This window comes from Salvelinus fontinalis, unplaced genomic scaffold (assembly GCF_029448725.1).
Source record: "Salvelinus fontinalis isolate EN_2023a unplaced genomic scaffold, ASM2944872v1 scaffold_0013, whole genome shotgun sequence".
Lineage (NCBI taxonomy): Eukaryota > Metazoa > Chordata > Actinopteri > Salmoniformes > Salmonidae > Salvelinus > Salvelinus fontinalis.
The window spans coordinates 760307-781802 of NW_026600222.1; positions in this window are offsets into that span (position 1 = coordinate 760307).

A 21496-nucleotide genomic window follows, 5' to 3' on the forward strand; every position below is an offset into this window, starting at 1 on the left:
GAGTAAGACCCTAAACCCTTGCTATGGTGATGGGGATATAGTAAGACCCTAAACCCTTGCTATGGTGATGGGGATAGAGTAAGACCCTAAACCCTTGCTATGGTGATGGGGATAGAGTAAGACCCTAAACCCTTGCTATGGTGATGGGGATAGAGTAAGACCCTAAACCCTTGCTATGGTGATGGGGATAGAGTAAGACCCTAAACCCTTGCTATGGTGATGGGGATAGAGTAAGACCCTAAACCCTTGCTAGGGTGATGGGGATAGAGTAAGACCCTAAACCCTTGCTATGGTGATGGGGATAGAGTAAGAACCTAAACCCTTGCTATGGTGATGGGGATAGAGTAAGACCCTAAACCCTTGCTATGGTGATGGGGATAGAGTAAGACCCTAAACCCTTGCTAGGGTGATGGTGATAGAGTAAGACCCTAAACCCTTGCTAGGGTGATGGGGATAGAGTAAGACCCTAAACCCTTGTTAGGGTGATGGTGATGGGGATAGAGTAAGACCCTAAACCCTTGCTAGGGTGATGGGGATAGAGTAAGACCCTAAACCCTTGCTAGGGTGATGGGGATAGAGTAAGGCCCTAAACCCTTGCTATGGTGATGGGGATAGAGTAAGACCCTAAACCCTTGCTATGGTGATGGGGATAGAGTAAGGCCCTAAACCCTTGCTATGGTGATGGGGATAGAGTAAGACCCTAAACCCTTGCTATGGTGATGGGGATAGAGTAAGACCCTAAACCCTTGCTAGGGTGATGGGGATAGAGTAAGACCCTAAACCCTTGCTATGGTGATGGGGATAGAGTAAGACCCTAAACCCTTGCTATGGTGATGGGGATAGAGTAAGACCCTAAACCCTTGCTATAGTGATGGGGATAGAGTAAGACCCTAAACCCTTGCTATGGTGATGGGGATAGAGTAAGGCCCTAAACCCTTGCTAGGGTGATGATGATAGAGTAAGACCCTAAACCCTTGCTAGGGTGATGGGGATAGAGTAAGGCCCTAAACCCTTGCTAGGGTGATGATGATAGAGTAAGACCCTAAACCCTTGCTATGGTGATGGGGATAGAGTAAGACCCTAAACCCTTGCTATGGTGATGGGGATAGAGTAAGACCCTAAACCCTTGCTAGGGTGATGGGGATAGAGTAAGACCCTAAACCCTTGCTATGGTGATGGGGATAGAGTAAGGCCCTAAACCCTTGCTAGGGTGATGATGATAGAGTAAGACCCTAAACCCTTGCTAGGGTGATGGGGATAGAGTAAGGCCCTAAACCCTTGCTAGGGTGATGGGGATAGAGTAAGGCCCTAAACCCTTGCTAGGGTGATGGGGATAGAGTAAGACCCTAAACCCTTGCTAGGGTGATGGGGATAGAGTAAGGCCCTAAACCCTTGTTATGGTGATGGGGATAGAGTAAGACCCTAAACCCTTGCTATGGTGATGGGGATAGAGTAAGACCCTAAACCCTTGCTATCGTGATGGGGATAGAGTAAGACCCTAAACCCTTGCTATGGTGATGGGGATAGAGTAAGACCCTAAACCCTTGCTATGGTGATGGGGATAGAGTAAGACCCTAAACCCTTGCTAGGGTGATTGGGGATAGAGTAAGACCCTAAACCCTTGCTGTGGTGATGGGGATAGAGTAAGACCCTAAACCCTTGCTAGGGTGATGGGGATAGAGTAAGACCCTAAACCCTTGCTATGGTGATGGGGATAGAGTAAGACCCTAAACCCTTGCTAGGGTGATGGGGATAGAGTAAGACCCTAAACCCTTGCTAGGGTGATGGGGATAGAGTAAGACCCTAAACCCTTGCTATGGTGATGGGGATAGAGTAAGACCCTAAACCCTTGCTAGGGTGATGGGGATAGAGTAAGACCCTAAACCCTTGTGATGGGGATAGAGTAAGACCCTAAACCCTTGCTATGGTGATGGTGATGGGGATAGAGTAAGACCCTAAACCCTTGTGATGGGGATAGAGTAAGACCCTAAACCCTTGCTATGGTGATGGTGATGGGGATAGAGTAAGACCCTAAACCCTTGTGATGGGGATAGAGTAAGACCCTAAACCCTTGCTATGGTGATGGTGATGGGGATAGAGTAAGACCCTAAACCCTTGCTATGGTGATGGGAATGGGGATAGAGTAAGGCCCTAAACCCTTGCTAGGGTGATGGGGATAGAGTAAGACCCTAAACCCTTGCTATGGTGATGGGAATGGGGATAGAGTAAGGCCCTAAACCCTTGCTATGGTGATGGGGATAGAGTAAGACCCTAAACCCTTGCTAGGGTGATGGGGATAGAGTAAGACCCTAAACCCTTGCTGTGGTGATGGGGATAGAGTAAGACCCTAAACCCTTGCTATGGTGATGGGGATATAGTAAGACCCTAAACCCTTGCTAGGGTGATGGGGATAGAGTAAGACCCTAAACCCTTGCTAGGGTGATGGGGATAGAGTAAGACCCTAAACCCTTGCTATGGTGATGGGGATAGAGTAAGACCCTAAACCCTTGCTATGGTGATGGAGATAGAGTAAGACCCTAAACCCTTGCTATGGTGATGGGGATAGAGTAAGACCCTAAACCCTTGCTATGGTGATGGGGATAGAGTAAGACCCTAAACCCTTGCTATGGTGATGGGGATAGAGTAAGACCCTAAACCCTTGCTAGGGTGATGGGGATAGAGTAAGACCCTAAACCCTTGCTAGGGTGATGGGGATAGAGTAAGACCTTAAACCCTTGCTATGGTGATGGGGATAGAGTAAGGCCCTAAACCCTTGCTAGGGTGATGGGGATAGAGTAAGACCCTAAACCCTTGCTAGGGTGATGGGGATAGAGTAAGACCCTAAACCCTTGCTAGGGTGATGGGGATAGAGTAAGACCCTAAACCCTTGCTATGGTGATGGGGATAGAGTAAGGCCCTAAACCCTTGCTATGGTGATGGGGATAGAGTAAGACCCTAAACCCTTGCTATGGTGATGGGGATAGAGTAAGACCCTAAACCCTTGCTATGGTGATGGGGATAGAGTAAGACCCTAAACCCTTGCTAGGGTGATTGGGGATAGAGTAAGACCCTAAACCCTTGCTGTGGTGATGGGGATAGAGTAAGACCCTAAACCCTTGCTAGGGTGATGGGGATAGAGTAAGACCCTAAACCCTTGCTAGGGTGATGGGGATAGAGTAAGACCCTAAACCCTTGCTATGGTGATGGGAATGGGGATAGAGTAAGGCCCTAAACCCTTGCTAGGGTGATGGGGATAGAGTAAGACCCTAAACCCTTGCTAGGGTGATGGGGATATAGTAAGACCCTAAACCCTTGTTATGGTGATGGGGATAGAGTAAGACCCTAAACCCTTGCTAGGGTGATGGGGATATAGTAAGACCCTAAACCCTTGTTATTTTGATGGGGATAGAGTAAGACCCTAAACCCTTGCTGTGGTGATGGGGATAGAGTAAGACCCTAAACCCTTGCTATGGTGATGGGGATATAGTAAGACCCTAAACCCTTGCTAGGGTGATGGGGATAGAGTAAGACCCTAAACCCTTGCTATGGTGATGGGGATAGAGTAAGACCCTAAACCCTTGCTATGGTGATGGGGATAGAGTAAGACCTTAAACCCTTGCTATGGTGATGGGGATAGAGTAAGGCCCTAAACCCTTGCTAGGGTGATGGGGATAGAGTAAGACCCTAAACCCTTGCTATGGTGATGGGGATAGAGTAAGACCCTAAACCCTTGCTAGGGTGATGGGGATAGAGTAAGACCCTAAACCCTTGCTAGGGTGATGGGGATAGAGTAAGACCTTAAACCCTTGCTATGGTGATGGGGATAGAGTAAGGCCCTAAACCCTTGCTAGGGTGATGGGGATAGAGTAAGACCCTAAACCCTTGCTAGGGTGATGGGGATAGAGTAAGACCCTAAACCCTTGCTAGGGTGATGGGGATAGAGTAAGACCCTAAACCCTTGCTATGGTGATGGGGATAGAGTAAGACCCTAAACCCTTACTATGGTGATGGGGATAGAGTAAGACCCTAAACCCTTGCTATGGTGATGGAGATAGAGTAAGACCCTAAACCCTTGCTATGGTGATGGGGATAGAGTAAGACCCTAAACCCTTGCTATGGTGATGGGGATAGAGTAAGACCCTAAACCCTTGCTATGGTGATGGGGATAGAGTAAGACCCTAAACCCTTGCTAGGGTGATGGGGATAGAGTAAGACCCTAAACCCTTGCTAGGGTGATGGGGATAGAGTAAGACCTTAAACCCTTGCTATGGTGATGGGGATAGAGTAAGGCCCTAAACCCTTGCTAGGGTGATGGGGATAGAGTAAGGCCCTAAACCCTTGCTAGGGTGATGGGGATAGAGTAAGACCCTAAACCCTTGCTATGGTGATGGGAATGGGGATAGAGTAAGGCCCTAAACCCTTGCTATGGTGATGGGGATAGAGTAAGACCCTAAACCCTTGCTATGGTGATGGGGATAGAGTAAGGCCCTAAACCCTTGCTAGGGTGATGGGGATAGAGTAAGACCCTAAACCCTTGCTAGGGTGATTAGATAGAGTAAGACCCTAAACCCTTGCTATGGTGATGGGGATAGAGTAAGGCCCTAAACCCTTGCTAGGGTGATGGGGATAGAGTAAGACCCTAAACCCTTGCTATGGTGATGGGGATAGAGTAAGACCCTAAACCCTTGCTAGGGTGATGGGGATAGAGTAAGACCCTAAACCCTTGCTAGGGTGATTAGATAGAGTAAGACCCTAAACCCTTGCTAGGGTGATGGGGATAGAGTAAGACCCTAAACCCTTGCTAGGGTGATGGGGATAGAGTAAGACCCTAAACCCTTGTTATGGTGATGGGGATAGAGTAAGACCCTAAACCCTTGCTATGGTGATGGGGATAGAGTAAGACCCTAAACCCTTGCTATGGTGATGGGGATAGAGTAAGACCCTAAACCCTTGCTATGGTGATGGGGATAGAGTAAGACCCTAAACCCTTGCTAGGGTGATGGGGATAGAGTAAGACCCTAAACCCTTGCTATGGTGATGGGGATAGAGTAAGACCCTAAACCCTTGCTAGGGTGATGGGGATAGAGTAAGACCCTAAACCCTTGCTATGGTGATGGGGATAGAGTAAGACCCTAAACCCTTGCTAGGGTGATGGGGATAGAGTAAGACCCTAAACCCTTGCTAGGGTGATGGGGATAGAGTAAGACCTTAAACCCTTGCTATGGTGATGGGGATAGAGTAAGGCCCTAAACCCTTGCTAGGGTGATGGGGATAGAGTAAGACCCTAAACCCTTGCTAGGGTGATGGGGATAGAGTAAGGCCCTAAACCCTTGCTATAGTGATGGGGATAGAGTAAGACCCTAAACCCTTGCTAGGGTGATGGGGATAGAGTAAGACCCTAAACCCTTGCTATGGTGATGGGGATAGAGTAAGGCCCTAAACCCTTGCTAGGGTGATGGGGATAGAGTAAGACCCTAAACCCTTGCTATGGTGATGGGGATAGAGTAAGACCCTAAACCCTTGCTAGGGTGATGGGGATAGAGTAAGGCCCTAAACCCTTGCTAGGGTGATGATGATAGAGTAAGACCCTAAACCCTTGCTAGGGTGATGGGGATAGAGTAAGGCCCTAAACCCTTGCTAGGGTGATGGGGATAGAGTAAGGCCCTAAACCCTTGCTAGGGTGATGGGGATAGAGTAAGGCCCTAAACCCTTGCTATGGTGATGGGGATAGAGTAAGACCCTAAACCCTTGCTATCGTGATGGGGATAGAGTAAGACCCTAAACCCTTGCTATGGTGATGGGGATAGAGTAAGACCCTAAACCCTTGCTATGGTGATGGGGATAGAGTAAGGCCCTAAACCCTTGCTATGGTGATGGGGATAGCGTAAGACCCTAAACCCTTGCTATGGTGATGGGGATAGAGTAAGACCCTAAACCCTTGCTATGTTGATTGGGGATAGAGTAAGACCCTAAACCCTTGCTGTGGTGATGGGGATAGAGAAAGACCCTAAACCCTTGCTAGGGTGATGGGGATAGAGTAAGACCCTAAACCCTTGCTAGGGTGATGGGGATAGAGTAAGACCCTAAACCCTTGCTATGGTGATGGGAATGGGGATAGAGTAAGGCCCTAAACCCTTGCTAGGGTGATGGGGATAGAGTAAGACCCTAAACCCTTGCTATGGTGATGGGGATAGAGTAAGACCCTAAACCCTTGCTAGGGTGATGGGGATAGAGTAAGACCCTAAACCCTTGATATGGTGATGGGGATAGAGTAAGGCCCTAAACCCTTGCTAGGGTGATGGGGATAGAGTAAGACCCTAAACTCTTGCTATGGTGATGGGGATAGAGTAAGACCCTAAACCCTTGCTAGGGTGATGGGGATAGAGTAAGACCCTAAACCCTTGTTATGGTGATGGGGATAGAGTAAGACCCTAAACCCTTGCTATTTTGATGGGGATAGAGTAAGACCCTAAACCCTTGCTATGGTGATGGGGATAGAGTAAGACCCTAAACCCTTGCTATGGTGATGGGGATATAGTAAGACCCTAAACCCTTGCTATGGTGATGGGGATAGAGTAAGACCCTAAACCCTTGCTATGGTGATGGGGATATAGTAAGACCCTAAACCCTTGCTATGGTGATGGGGATAGAGTAAGACCCTAAACCCTTGCTAGGGTGATGGGGATAGAGTAAGACCCTAAACCCTTGCTAGGGTGATGGGGATAGAGTAAGACCCTAAACCCTTGCTATGGTGATGGGGATATAGTAAGACCCTAAACCCTTGCTATGGTGATGGGGATAGAGTAAGACCCTAAACCCTTGCTATGGTGATGGGGATAGAGTAAGACCCTAAACCCTTGCTATGGTGATGGGGATAGAGTAAGACCCTAAACCCTTGCTATGGTGATGGGGATAGAGTAAGACCCTAAACCCTTGCTATGGTGATGGGGATAGAGTAAGACCCTAAACCCTTGCTAGGGTGATGGGGATAGAGTAAGACCCTAAACCCTTGCTATGGTGATGGGGATAGAGTAAGAACCTAAACCCTTGCTATGGTGATGGGGATAGAGTAAGACCCTAAACCCTTGCTATGGTGATGGGGATAGAGTAAGACCCTAAACCCTTGCTAGGGTGATGGTGATAGAGTAAGACCCTAAACCCTTGCTAGGGTGATGGGGATAGAGTAAGACCCTAAACCCTTGTTAGGGTGATGGTGATGGGGATAGAGTAAGACCCTAAACCCTTGCTAGGGTGATGGGGATAGAGTAAGACCCTAAACCCTTGCTAGGGTGATGGGGATAGAGTAAGGCCCTAAACCCTTGCTATGGTGATGGGGATAGAGTAAGACCCTAAACCCTTGCTATGGTGATGGGGATAGAGTAAGGCCCTAAACCCTTGCTATGGTGATGGGGATAGAGTAAGACCCTAAACCCTTGCTATGGTGATGGGGATAGAGTAAGACCCTAAACCCTTGCTAGGGTGATGGGGATAGAGTAAGACCCTAAACCCTTGCTATGGTGATGGGGATAGAGTAAGACCCTAAACCCTTGCTATGGTGATGGGGATAGAGTAAGACCCTAAACCCTTGCTATAGTGATGGGGATAGAGTAAGACCCTAAACCCTTGCTATGGTGATGGGGATAGAGTAAGGCCCTAAACCCTTGCTAGGGTGATGATGATAGAGTAAGACCCTAAACCCTTGCTAGGGTGATGGGGATAGAGTAAGGCCCTAAACCCTTGCTAGGGTGATGATGATAGAGTAAGACCCTAAACCCTTGCTATGGTGATGGGGATAGAGTAAGACCCTAAACCCTTGCTATGGTGATGGGGATAGAGTAAGACCCTAAACCCTTGCTAGGGTGATGGGGATAGAGTAAGACCCTAAACCCTTGCTATGGTGATGGGGATAGAGTAAGGCCCTAAACCCTTGCTAGGGTGATGATGATAGAGTAAGACCCTAAACCCTTGCTAGGGTGATGGGGATAGAGTAAGGCCCTAAACCCTTGCTAGGGTGATGGGGATAGAGTAAGGCCCTAAACCCTTGCTAGGGTGATGGGGATAGAGTAAGACCCTAAACCCTTGCTAGGGTGATGGGGATAGAGTAAGGCCCTAAACCCTTGTTATGGTGATGGGGATAGAGTAAGACCCTAAACCCTTGCTATGGTGATGGGGATAGAGTAAGACCCTAAACCCTTGCTATCGTGATGGGGATAGAGTAAGACCCTAAACCCTTGCTATGGTGATGGGGATAGAGTAAGACCCTAAACCCTTGCTATGGTGATGGGGATAGAGTAAGACCCTAAACCCTTGCTAGGGTGATTGGGGATAGAGTAAGACCCTAAACCCTTGCTGTGGTGATGGGGATAGAGTAAGACCCTAAACCCTTGCTAGGGTGATGGGGATAGAGTAAGACCCTAAACCCTTGCTATGGTGATGGGGATAGAGTAAGACCCTAAACCCTTGCTAGGGTGATGGGGATAGAGTAAGACCCTAAACCCTTGCTAGGGTGATGGGGATAGAGTAAGACCCTAAACCCTTGCTATGGTGATGGGGATAGAGTAAGACCCTAAACCCTTGCTAGGGTGATGGGGATAGAGTAAGACCCTAAACCCTTGTGATGGGGATAGAGTAAGACCCTAAACCCTTGCTATGGTGATGGTGATGGGGATAGAGTAAGACCCTAAACCCTTGTGATGGGGATAGAGTAAGACCCTAAACCCTTGCTATGGTGATGGTGATGGGGATAGAGTAAGACCCTAAACCCTTGTGATGGGGATAGAGTAAGACCCTAAACCCTTGCTATGGTGATGGTGATGGGGATAGAGTAAGACCCTAAACCCTTGCTATGGTGATGGGAATGGGGATAGAGTAAGGCCCTAAACCCTTGCTAGGGTGATGGGGATAGAGTAAGACCCTAAACCCTTGCTATGGTGATGGGAATGGGGATAGAGTAAGGCCCTAAACCCTTGCTATGGTGATGGGGATAGAGTAAGACCCTAAACCCTTGCTAGGGTGATGGGGATAGAGTAAGACCCTAAACCCTTGCTGTGGTGATGGGGATAGAGTAAGACCCTAAACCCTTGCTATGGTGATGGGGATATAGTAAGACCCTAAACCCTTGCTAGGGTGATGGGGATAGAGTAAGACCCTAAACCCTTGCTAGGGTGATGGGGATAGAGTAAGACCCTAAACCCTTGCTATGGTGATGGGGATAGAGTAAGACCCTAAACCCTTGCTATGGCGATGGGGATAGAGTAAGACCCTAAACCCTTGCTATGGTGATGGGGATAGAGTAAGACCCTAAACCCTTGCTATGGTGATGGGGATAGAGTAAGGCCCTAAACCCTTGCTAGGGTGATGGGGATAGAGTAAGACCCTAAACCCTTGCTAGGGTGATGGGGATAGAGTAAGACCCTAAACCCTTGCTAGGGTGATGGGGATAGAGTAAGACCCTAAACCCTTGCTATGGTGATGGGGATAGAGTAAGGCCCTAAACCCTTGCTATGGTGATGGGGATAGAGTAAGACCCTAAACCCTTGCTATGGTGATGGGGATAGAGTAAGACCCTAAACCCTTGCTATGGTGATGGGGATAGAGTAAGACCCTAAACCCTTGCTAGGGTGATTGGGGATAGAGTAAGACCCTAAACCCTTGCTGTGGTGATGGGGATAGAGTAAGACCCTAAACCCTTGCTAGGGTGATGGGGATAGAGTAAGACCCTAAACCCTTGCTAGGGTGATGGGGATAGAGTAAGACCCTAAACCCTTGCTATGGTGATGGGAATGGGGATAGAGTAAGGCCCTAAACCCTTGCTAGGGTGATGGGGATAGAGTAAGACCCTAAACCCTTGCTAGGGTGATGGGGATATAGTAAGACCCTAAACCCTTGTTATGGTGATGGGGATAGAGTAAGACCCTAAACCCTTGCTAGGGTGATGGGGATATAGTAAGACCCTAAACCCTTGTTATTTTGATGGGGATAGAGTAAGACCCTAAACCCTTGCTGTGGTGATGGGGATAGAGTAAGACCCTAAACCCTTGCTATGGTGATGGGGATATAGTAAGACCCTAAACCCTTGCTAGGGTGATGGGGATAGAGTAAGACCCTAAACCCTTGCTATGGTGATGGGGATAGAGTAAGACCCTAAACCCTTGCTATGGTGATGGGGATAGAGTAAGACCTTAAACCCTTGCTATGGTGATGGGGATAGAGTAAGGCCCTAAACCCTTGCTAGGGTGATGGGGATAGAGTAAGACCCTAAACCCTTGCTATGGTGATGGGGATAGAGTAAGACCCTAAACCCTTGCTAGGGTGATGGGGATAGAGTAAGACCCTAAACCCTTGCTAGGGTGATGGGGATAGAGTAAGACCTTAAACCCTTGCTATGGTGATGGGGATAGAGTAAGGCCCTAAACCCTTGCTAGGGTGATGGGGATAGAGTAAGACCCTAAACCCTTGCTAGGGTGATGGGGATAGAGTAAGACCCTAAACCCTTGCTAGGGTGATGGGGATAGAGTAAGACCCTAAACCCTTGCTATGGTGATGGGGATAGAGTAAGACCCTAAACCCTTGCTATGGTGATGGGGATAGAGTAAGACCCTAAACCCTTGCTATGGTGATGGAGATAGAGTAAGACCCTAAACCCTTGCTATGGTGATGGGGATAGAGTAAGACCCTAAACCCTTGCTATGGTGATGGGGATAGAGTAAGACCCTAAACCCTTGCTATGGTGATGGGGATAGAGTAAGACCCTAAACCCTTGCTAGGGTGATGGGGATAGAGTAAGACCCTAAACCCTTGCTAGGGTGATGGGGATAGAGTAAGACCTTAAACCCTTGCTATGGTGATGGGGATAGAGTAAGGCCCTAAACCCTTGCTAGGGTGATGGGGATAGAGTAAGGCCCTAAACCCTTGCTAGGGTGATGGGGATAGAGTAAGACCCTAAACCCTTGCTATGGTGATGGGAATGGGGATAGAGTAAGGCCCTAAACCCTTGCTATGGTGATGGGGATAGAGTAAGACCCTAAACCCTTGCTATGGTGATGGGGATAGAGTAAGGCCCTAAACCCTTGCTAGGGTGATGGGGATAGAGTAAGACCCTAAACCCTTGCTAGGGTGATTAGATAGAGTAAGACCCTAAACCCTTGCTATGGTGATGGGGATAGAGTAAGGCCCTAAACCCTTGCTAGGGTGATGGGGATAGAGTAAGACCCTAAACCCTTGCTATGGTGATGGGGATAGAGTAAGACCCTAAACCCTTGCTAGGGTGATGGGGATAGAGTAAGACCCTAAACCCTTGCTAGGGTGATTAGATAGAGTAAGACCCTAAACCCTTGCTAGGGTGATGGGGATAGAGTAAGACCCTAAACCCTTGCTAGGGTGATGGGGATAGAGTAAGACCCTAAACCCTTGTTATGGTGATGGGGATAGAGTAAGACCCTAAACCCTTGCTATGGTGATGGGGATAGAGTAAGACCCTAAACCCTTGCTATGGTGATGGGGATAGAGTAAGACCCTAAACCCTTGCTATGGTGATGGGGATAGAGTAAGACCCTAAACCCTTGCTAGGGTGATGGGGATAGAGTAAGACCCTAAACCCTTGCTATGGTGATGGGGATAGAGTAAGACCCTAAACCCTTGCTAGGGTGATGGGGATAGAGTAAGACCCTAAACCCTTGCTATGGTGATGGGGATAGAGTAAGACCCTAAACCCTTGCTAGGGTGATGGGGATAGAGTAAGACCCTAAACCCTTGCTAGGGTGATGGGGATAGAGTAAGACCTTAAACCCTTGCTATGGTGATGGGGATAGAGTAAGGCCCTAAACCCTTGCTAGGGTGATGGGGATAGAGTAAGACCCTAAACCCTTGCTAGGGTGATGGGGATAGAGTAAGACCCTAAACCCTTGCTATGGTGATGGGAATGGGGATAGAGTAAGACCCTAAACCCTTGCTAGGGTGATGGGGATAGAGTAAGACCCTAAACCCTTGCTAGGGTGATGGGGATAGAGTAAGACCTTAAACCCTTGCTATGGTGATGGGGATAGAGTAAGACCCTAAACCCTTGCTAGGGTGATGTGGATAGAGTATGACCCTAAACCCTTGTTAGGGTGATGGGGATAGAGTAAGACCCTAAACCCTTGCTATGGTGATGGGGATAGAGTAAGACCCTAAACCCTTGCTATGGTGATGGGGATAGAGTAAGACCCTAAACCCTTGCTATGGTGATGGGGATAGAGTAAGACCCTAAACCCTTGCTAGGGTGATGGGGATAGAGTAAGACCCTAAACCCTTGCTATGGTGATGGGGATAGAGTAAGACCCTAAACCCTTGCTATGGTGATGGGGATAGAGTAAGACCCTAAACCCTTGCTAGGGTGATGGGGATAGAGTAAGACCCTAAACCCTTGCTAGGGTGATGGGGATAGAGTAAGGCCCTAAACCCTTGCTATGGTGATGGGGATAGAGTAAGACCCTAAACCCTTGCTATGGTGATGGGGATAGAGTAAGGCCCTAAACCCTTGCTATGGTGATGGGGATAGAGTAAGACCCTAAACCCTTGCTATGGTGATGGGGATGGAGTAAGACCCTAAACCCTTGCTAGGGTGATGGGGATAGAGTAAGGCCCTAAACCCTTGCTATAGTGATGGGGATAGAGTAAGACCCTAAACCCTTGCTAGGGTGATGGGGATAGAGTAAGACCCTAAACCCTTGCTATGGTGATGGGGATAGAGTAAGGCCCTAAACCCTTGCTAGGGTGATGGGGATAGAGTAAGACCCTAAACCCTTGCTATGGTGATGGGGATAGAGTAAGACCCTAAACCCTTGCTAGGGTGATGGGGATAGAGTAAGGCCCTAAACCCTTGCTAGGGTGATGATGATAGAGTAAGACCCTAAACCCTTGCTAGGGTGATGGGGATAGAGTAAGGCCCTAAACCCTTGCTAGGGTGATGGGGATAGAGTAAGGCCCTAAACCCTTGCTAGGGTGATGGGGATAGAGTAAGGCCCTAAACCCTTGCTATGGTGATGGGGATAGAGTAAGACCCTAAACCCTTGCTATCGTGATGGGGATAGAGTAAGACCCTAAACCCTTGCTATGGTGATGGGGATAGAGTAAGACCCTAAACCCTTGCTATGGTGATGGGGATAGAGTAAGGCCCTAAACCCTTGCTATGGTGATGGGGATAGCGTAAGACCCTAAACCCTTGCTATGGTGATGGGGATAGAGTAAGACCCTAAACCCTTGCTATGTTGATTGGGGATAGAGTAAGACCCTAAACCCTTGCTGTGGTGATGGGGATAGAGAAAGACCCTAAACCCTTGCTAGGGTGATGGGGATAGAGTAAGACCCTAAACCCTTGCTAGGGTGATGGGGATAGAGTAAGACCCTAAACCCTTGCTATGGTGATGGGAATGGGGATAGAGTAAGGCCCTAAACCCTTGCTAGGGTGATGGGGATAGAGTAAGACCCTAAACCCTTGCTATGGTGATGGGGATAGAGTAAGACCCTAAACCCTTGCTAGGGTGATGGGGATAGAGTAAGACCCTAAACCCTTGATATGGTGATGGGGATAGAGTAAGGCCCTAAACCCTTGCTAGGGTGATGGGGATAGAGTAAGACCCTAAACTCTTGCTATGGTGATGGGGATAGAGTAAGACCCTAAACCCTTGCTAGGGTGATGGGGATAGAGTAAGACCCTAAACCCTTGTTATGGTGATGGGGATAGAGTAAGACCCTAAACCCTTGCTATTTTGATGGGGATAGAGTAAGACCCTAAACCCTTGCTATGGTGATGGGGATAGAGTAAGACCCTAAACCCTTGCTATGGTGATGGGGATATAGTAAGACCCTAAACCCTTGCTATGGTGATGGGGATAGAGTAAGACCCTAAACCCTTGCTATGGTGATGGGGATATAGTAAGACCCTAAACCCTTGCTATGGTGATGGGGATAGAGTAAGACCCTAAACCCTTGCTAGGGTGATGGGGATAGAGTAAGACCCTAAACCCTTGCTAGGGTGATGGGGATAGAGTAAGACCCTAAACCCTTGCTATGGTGATGGGGATATAGTAAGACCCTAAACCCTTGCTATGGTGATGGGGATAGAGTAAGACCCTAAACCCTTGCTATGGTGATGGGGATAGAGTAAGACCCTAAACCCTTGCTATGGTGATGGGGATAGAGTAAGACCCTAAACCCTTGCTATGGTGATGGGGATAGAGTAAGACCCTAAACCCTTGCTATGGTGATGGGGATAGAGTAAGACCCTAAACCCTTGCTAGGGTGATGGGGATAGAGTAAGACCCTAAACCCTTGCTATGGTGATGGGGATAGAGTAAGAACCTAAACCCTTGCTATGGTGATGGGGATAGAGTAAGACCCTAAACCCTTGCTATGGTGATGGGGATAGAGTAAGACCCTAAACCCTTGCTAGGGTGATGGTGATAGAGTAAGACCCTAAACCCTTGCTAGGGTGATGGGGATAGAGTAAGACCCTAAACCCTTGTTAGGGTGATGGTGATGGGGATAGAGTAAGACCCTAAACCCTTGCTAGGGTGATGGGGATAGAGTAAGACCCTAAACCCTTGCTAGGGTGATGGGGATAGAGTAAGGCCCTAAACCCTTGCTATGGTGATGGGGATAGAGTAAGACCCTAAACCCTTGCTATGGTGATGGGGATAGAGTAAGGCCCTAAACCCTTGCTATGGTGATGGGGATAGAGTAAGACCCTAAACCCTTGCTATGGTGATGGGGATAGAGTAAGACCCTAAACCCTTGCTAGGGTGATGGGGATAGAGTAAGACCCTAAACCCTTGCTATGGTGATGGGGATAGAGTAAGACCCTAAACCCTTGCTATGGTGATGGGGATAGAGTAAGACCCTAAACCCTTGCTATAGTGATGGGGATAGAGTAAGACCCTAAACCCTTGCTATGGTGATGGGGATAGAGTAAGGCCCTAAACCCTTGCTAGGGTGATGATGATAGAGTAAGACCCTAAACCCTTGCTAGGGTGATGGGGATAGAGTAAGGCCCTAAACCCTTGCTAGGGTGATGATGATAGAGTAAGACCCTAAACCCTTGCTATGGTGATGGGGATAGAGTAAGACCCTAAACCCTTGCTATGGTGATGGGGATAGAGTAAGACCCTAAACCCTTGCTAGGGTGATGGGGATAGAGTAAGACCCTAAACCCTTGCTATGGTGATGGGGATAGAGTAAGGCCCTAAACCCTTGCTAGGGTGATGATGATAGAGTAAGACCCTAAACCCTTGCTAGGGTGATGGGGATAGAGTAAGGCCCTAAACCCTTGCTAGGGTGATGGGGATAGAGTAAGGCCCTAAACCCTTGCTAGGGTGATGGGGATAGAGTAAGACCCTAAACCCTTGCTAGGGTGATGGGGATAGAGTAAGGCCCTAAACCCTTGTTATGGTGATGGGGATAGAGTAAGACCCTAAACCCTTGCTATGGTGATGGGGATAGAGTAAGACCCTAAACCCTTGCTATCGTGATGGGGATAGAGTAAGACCCTAAACCCTTGCTATGGTGATGGGGATAGAGTAAGACCCTAAACCCTTGCTATGGTGATGGGGATAGAGTAAGACCCTAAACCCTTGCTAGGGTGATTGGGGATAGAGTAAGACCCTAAACCCTTGCTGTGGTGATGGGGATAGAGTAAGACCCTAAACCCTTGCTAGGGTGATGGGGATAGAGTAAGACCCTAAACCCTTGCTATGGTGATGGGGATAGAGTAAGACCCTAAACCCTTGCTAGGGTGATGGGGATAGAGTAAGACCCTAAACCCTTGCTAGGGTGATGGGGATAGAGTAAGACCCTAAACCCTTGCTATGGTGATGGGGATAGAGTAAGACCCTAAACCCTTGCTAGGGTGATGGGGATAGAGTAAGACCCTAAACCCTTGTGATGGGGATAGAGTAAGACCCTAAACCCTTGCTATGGTGATGGTGATGGGGATAGAGTAAGACCCTAAACCCTTGTGATGGGGATAGAGTAAGACCCTAAACCCTTGCTATGGTGATGGTGATGGGGATAGAGTAAGACCCTAAACCCTTGTGATGGGGATAGAGTAAGACCCTAAACCCTTGCTATGGTGATGGTGATGGGGATAGAGTAAGACCCTAAACCCTTGCTATGGTGATGGGAATGGGGATAGAGTAAGGCCCTAAACCCTTGCTAGGGTGATGGGGATAGAGTAAGACCCTAAACCCTTGCTATGGTGATGGGAATGGGGATAGAGTAAGGCCCTAAACCCTTGCTATGGTGATGGGGATAGAGTAAGACCCTAAACCCTTGCTAGGGTGATGGGGATAGAGTAAGACCCTAAACCCTTGCTGTGGTGATGGGGATAGAGTAAGACCCTAAACCCTTGCTATGGTGATGGGGATATAGTAAGACCCTAAACCCTTGCTAGGGTGATGGGGATAGAGTAAGACCCTAAACCCTTGCTAGGGTGATGGGGATAGAGTAAGACCCTAAACCCTTGCTATGGTGATGGGGATAGAGTAAGACCCTAAACCCTTGCTATGGTGATGGAGATAGAGTAAGACCCTAAACCCTTGCTATGGTGATGGGGATAGAGTAAGACCCTAAACCCTTGCTATGGTGATGGGGATAGAGTAAGACCCTAAACCCTTGCTATGGTGATGGGGATAGAGTAAGACCCTAAACCCTTGCTAGGGTGATGGGGATAGAGTAAGACCCTAAACCCTTGCTAGGGTGATGGGGATAGAGTAAGACCTTAAACCCTTGCTATGGTGATGGGGATAGAGTAAGGCCCTAAACCCTTGCTAGGGTGATGGGGATAGAGTAAGACCCTAAACCCTTGCTAGGGTGATGGGGATAGAGTAAGACCCTAAACCCTTGCTAGGGTGATGGGGATAGAGTAAGACCCTAAACCCTTGCTATGGTGATGGGGATAGAGTAAGGCCCTAAACCCTTGCTATGGTGATGGGGATAGAGTAAGACCCTAAACCCTTGCTATGGTGATGGGGATAGAGTAAGACCCTAAACCCTTGCTATGGTGATGGGGATAGAGTAAGACCCTAAACCCTTGCTAGGGTGATTGGGGATAGAGTAAGACCCTAAACCCTTGCTGTGGTGATGGGGATAGAGTAAGACCCTAAACCCTTGCTAGGGTGATGGGGATAGAGTAAGACCCTAAACCCTTGCTAGGGTGATGGGGATAGAGTAAGACCCTAAACCCTTGCTATGGTGATGGGAATGGGGATAGAGTAAGGCCCTAAACCCTTGCTAGGGTGATGGGGATAGAGTAAGACCCTAAACCCTTGCTAGGGTGATGGGGATATAGTAAGACCCTAAACCCTTGTTATGGTGATGGGGATAGAGTAAGACCCTAAACCCTTGCTAGGGTGATGGGGATATAGTAAGACCCTAAACCCTTGTTATTTTGATGGGGATAGAGTAAGACCCTAAACCCTTGCTGTGGTGATGGGGATAGAGTAAGACCCTAAACCCTTGCTATGGTGATGGGGATATAGTAAGACCCTAAACCCTTGCTAGGGTGATGGGGATAGAGTAAGACCCTAAACCCTTGCTATGGTGATGGGGATAGAGTAAGACCCTAAACCCTTGCTATGGTGATGGGGATAGAGTAAGACCTTAAACCCTTGCTATGGTGATGGGGATAGAGTAAGGCCCTAAACCCTTGCTAGGGTGATGGGGATAGAGTAAGACCCTAAACCCTTGCTATGGTGATGGGGATAGAGTAAGACCCTAAACCCTTGCTAGGGTGATGGGGATAGAGTAAGACCCTAAACCCTTGCTAGGGTGATGGGGATAGAGTAAGACCTTAAACCCTTGCTATGGTGATGGGGATAGAGTAAGGCCCTAAACCCTTGCTAGGGTGATGGGGATAGAGTAAGACCCTAAACCCTTGCTAGGGTGATGGGGATAGAGTAAGACCCTAAACCCTTGCTAGGGTGATGGGGATAGAGTAAGACCCTAAACCCTTGCTATGGTGATGGGGATAGAGTAAGACCCTAAACCCTTGCTAGGGTGATGGGGATAGAGTAAGACCCTAAACCCTTCCTATGGTGATAGGGATAGAGTAAGACCCTAAACCCTTGCTATGGTGATGGGGATAGAGTAAGACCCTAAACCCTTGCTAGGGTGATGGGGATAGAGTAAGACCTTAAACCCTTGCTATGGTGATGGGGATAGAGTAAGACCCTAAACCCTTGCTATGGTGATGGGGATAGAGTAAGACCTTAAACCCTTACTAGGGTGATGGGGATAGAGTAAGACCCTAAACCCTTGCTATGGTGATGGGGATAGAGTAAGACCCTAAACCCTTGCTAGGGTGATGGGGATAGAGTAAGACCCTAAACCCTTGCTATGGTGATGGGGATAGAGTAAGACCCTAAACCCTTGCTATGGTGATGGGGATAGAGTAAGACCCTAAACCCTTGTTAGGGTGATGGTGATGGGGATAGAGTAAGACCCTAAACCCTTTCTAGGGTGATGGGGATAGAGTAAGACCCTAAACCCTTGCTAGGGTGATGGGGATAGAGTAAGACCCTAAACCCTTTCTAGGGTGATGGGGATAGAGTAAGACCCTAAACCCTTGCTATGGTGATGGGGATAGAGTAAGGCCCTAAACCCTTGCTAGGGTGTTGGGGATAGAGTAAGACCCTAAACCCTTGCTATGGTGATGGGGATAGAGTAAGACCCTAAACCCTTACTATGGTGATAGAGTAAGGCCCTAAACCCTTGCTATGGTGATGGGGATAGAGTAAGACCCTAAACCCTTGCTATGGTGATAGAGTAAGGCCCTAAACTCTTGCTATGGTGATGGGGATAGAGTAAGACCCTAAACCCTTGCTAGGGTGATGGGGATAGAGTAAGGCCCTAAACCCTTGCTAGGGTGATGGGGATAGAGTAAGACCCTAAACCCTTGCTATGGTGATGGGGATAGAGTAAGGCCCTAAACCCTTGCTAGGGTGATGGTGATAGAGTAAGACCCTAAACCCTTGCTATGGTGATGGGGATAGAGTAAGACCCTAAACCCTCGCTATGGTGATGGGGATAGAGTAAGACCCTAAACCCTTGCTAGGGTGATGGGGATAGAGTAAGACCCTAAACCCTTGCTATGGTGATGGGGATAGAGTAAGACCCTAAACCCTTGCTAGGGTGATGGGTATAGAGTAAGACCCTAAACCCTTGCTAGGGTGATGGGGATAGAGTAAGACCCTAAACCCTTGCTAGGGTTATTGGGATAGAGTAAGACCCTAAACCCTTGCTAGGGTGATGGGTATAGAGTAAGACCCTAAACCCTTGCTAGGGTGATGGGGATAGAGTAAGACCCTAAACCCTTGCTATGGTGATGGGGATAGAGTAAGACCCTAAACCCTTGCTAGGGTGATGGGTATAGAGTAAGACCCTAAACCCTTGCTAGGGTGATGGGGATAGAGTAAGACCCTAAACCCTTGCTAGGGTTATTGGGATAGAGTAAGACCCTAAACCCTTGTTAGGGTGATGGTGATGGGAATAGAGTAAGACCCTAAAGCCTTGCTATGGTGATGGGGATAGAGTAAGGCCCTAAACCCTTGCTAGGGTGATGGGGATAGAGTAAGACCCTAAACCCTTGCTAGGGTGATGGGGATAGAGTAAGGCCCTAAACCCTTGCTAGGGTGATGGGGATAGAGTAAGACCCTAAACCCTTGCTATGGTGATGGGGATAGAGTAAGGCCCTAAACCCTTGCTAGGGTGATGGTGATAGAGTAAGACCCTAAACCCTTGCTATGGTGATGGGGATAGAGTAAGACCCTAAACCCTCGCTATGGTGATGGGGATAGAGTAAGACCCTAAACCCTTGCTAGGGTGATGGGGATAGAGTAAGACCCTAAACCCTTGCTATGGTGATGGGGATAGAGTAAGACCCTAAACCCTTGCTAGGGTGATGGGTATAGAGTAAGACCCTAAACCCTTGCTAGGGTGATGGGGATAGAGTAAGACCCTAAACCCTTGCTAGGGTTATTGGGATAGAGTAAGACCCTAAACCCTTGCTAGGGTGATGGGTATAGAGTAAGACCCTAAACCCTTGCTAGGGTGATGGGGATAGAGTAAGACCCTAAACCCTTGCTATGGTGATGGGGATAGAGTAAGACCCTAAACCCTTGCTAGGGTGATGGGTATAGAGTAAGACCCTAAACCCTTGCTAGGGTGATGGGGATAGAGTAAGACCCTAAACCCTTGCTAGGGTTATTGGGATAGAGTAAGACCCTAAACCCTTGTTAGGGTGATGGTGATGGGAATAGAGTAAGACCCTAAAGCCTTGCTATGGTGATGGGGATAGAGTAAGGCCCTAAACCCTTGCTAGGGTGATGGGGATAGAGTAAGACCCTAAACCCTTGCTAGGGTGATGGTGATAGAGTAAGACCCTAAATCCTTGCTAGGGTGATGGTGATAGAGTAAGGCCCTAAACCCTTGCTAGGGTGATGGTGATATAGTAAGACCCTAAACCCTTGCTATGGTGATGGGGATAGAGTAAGACCCTAAACCAATGTTATGGTGATGGGGATAGAGTAAGACCCTAAACCCTTGCTATGGTGATGGGGATAGAGTAAGGCCCTAAACCCTTGCTAGGGTGATGGGGATAGAGTAAGACCCTAAACCCTTGCTAGGGTGATGGGGATAGAGTAAGGCCCTAAACCCTTGCTAGGGTGATGGGGATAGGGTAAGACCCTAAACCCTTGCTAGGGTGATGGGGATAGAGTAAGACCCTAAACCCTTGCTAGGGTGATGGGGATAGAGTAAGACCCTAAACCCTTGCTAGGGTGATGGGGATAGAGTAAGACCCTAAACCCTTGCTAGGGTGATGGGGATAGAGTAAGACCATAAACCCTTGTTATGGTGATGGGGATAGAGTAAGACCCTAAACCCTTGCTATGGTGATGGGGATAGAGTAAGACCCTAAACCCTTGCTATGGTGATGGGGATAGAGTAAGACCCTAAACCCTTGCTATGGTGATGGGGATAGAGTTAGACCCTAAACCAATGTTATGGTGATGGGGATAGAGTAAGACCCTAAACCCTTGCTAGGGTGATGGGGATAGAGTAAGACCCTAAACCCTTGCTATGGTGATGGGGATAGAGTAAGGCCCTAAACCCTTGCTATGGTGATGGGGATAGAGTAAGACCCTAAACCCTTGCTATGGTGATGGGGATAGAGTAAGACCCTAAACCCTTGCTATGGTGATGGGGATAGAGTAAGACCCTAAACCCTTGCTATGGTGATGGGGATAGAGTAAGACCCTAAACCCTTGCTAGGGTGATGGGGATAGAGTAAGGCCCTAAACCCTTGCTATGGTGATGGGGATAGAGTAAGACCCTAAACCCTTGCTAGGGTGATGGGGATAGAGTAAGACCCTAAACCCTTGCTATGGTGATGGGGATAGAGTAAGACCGTAAACCCTTGATATGGTGATGGGGATAGAGTAAGACCCTAAACCCTTGTTATGGT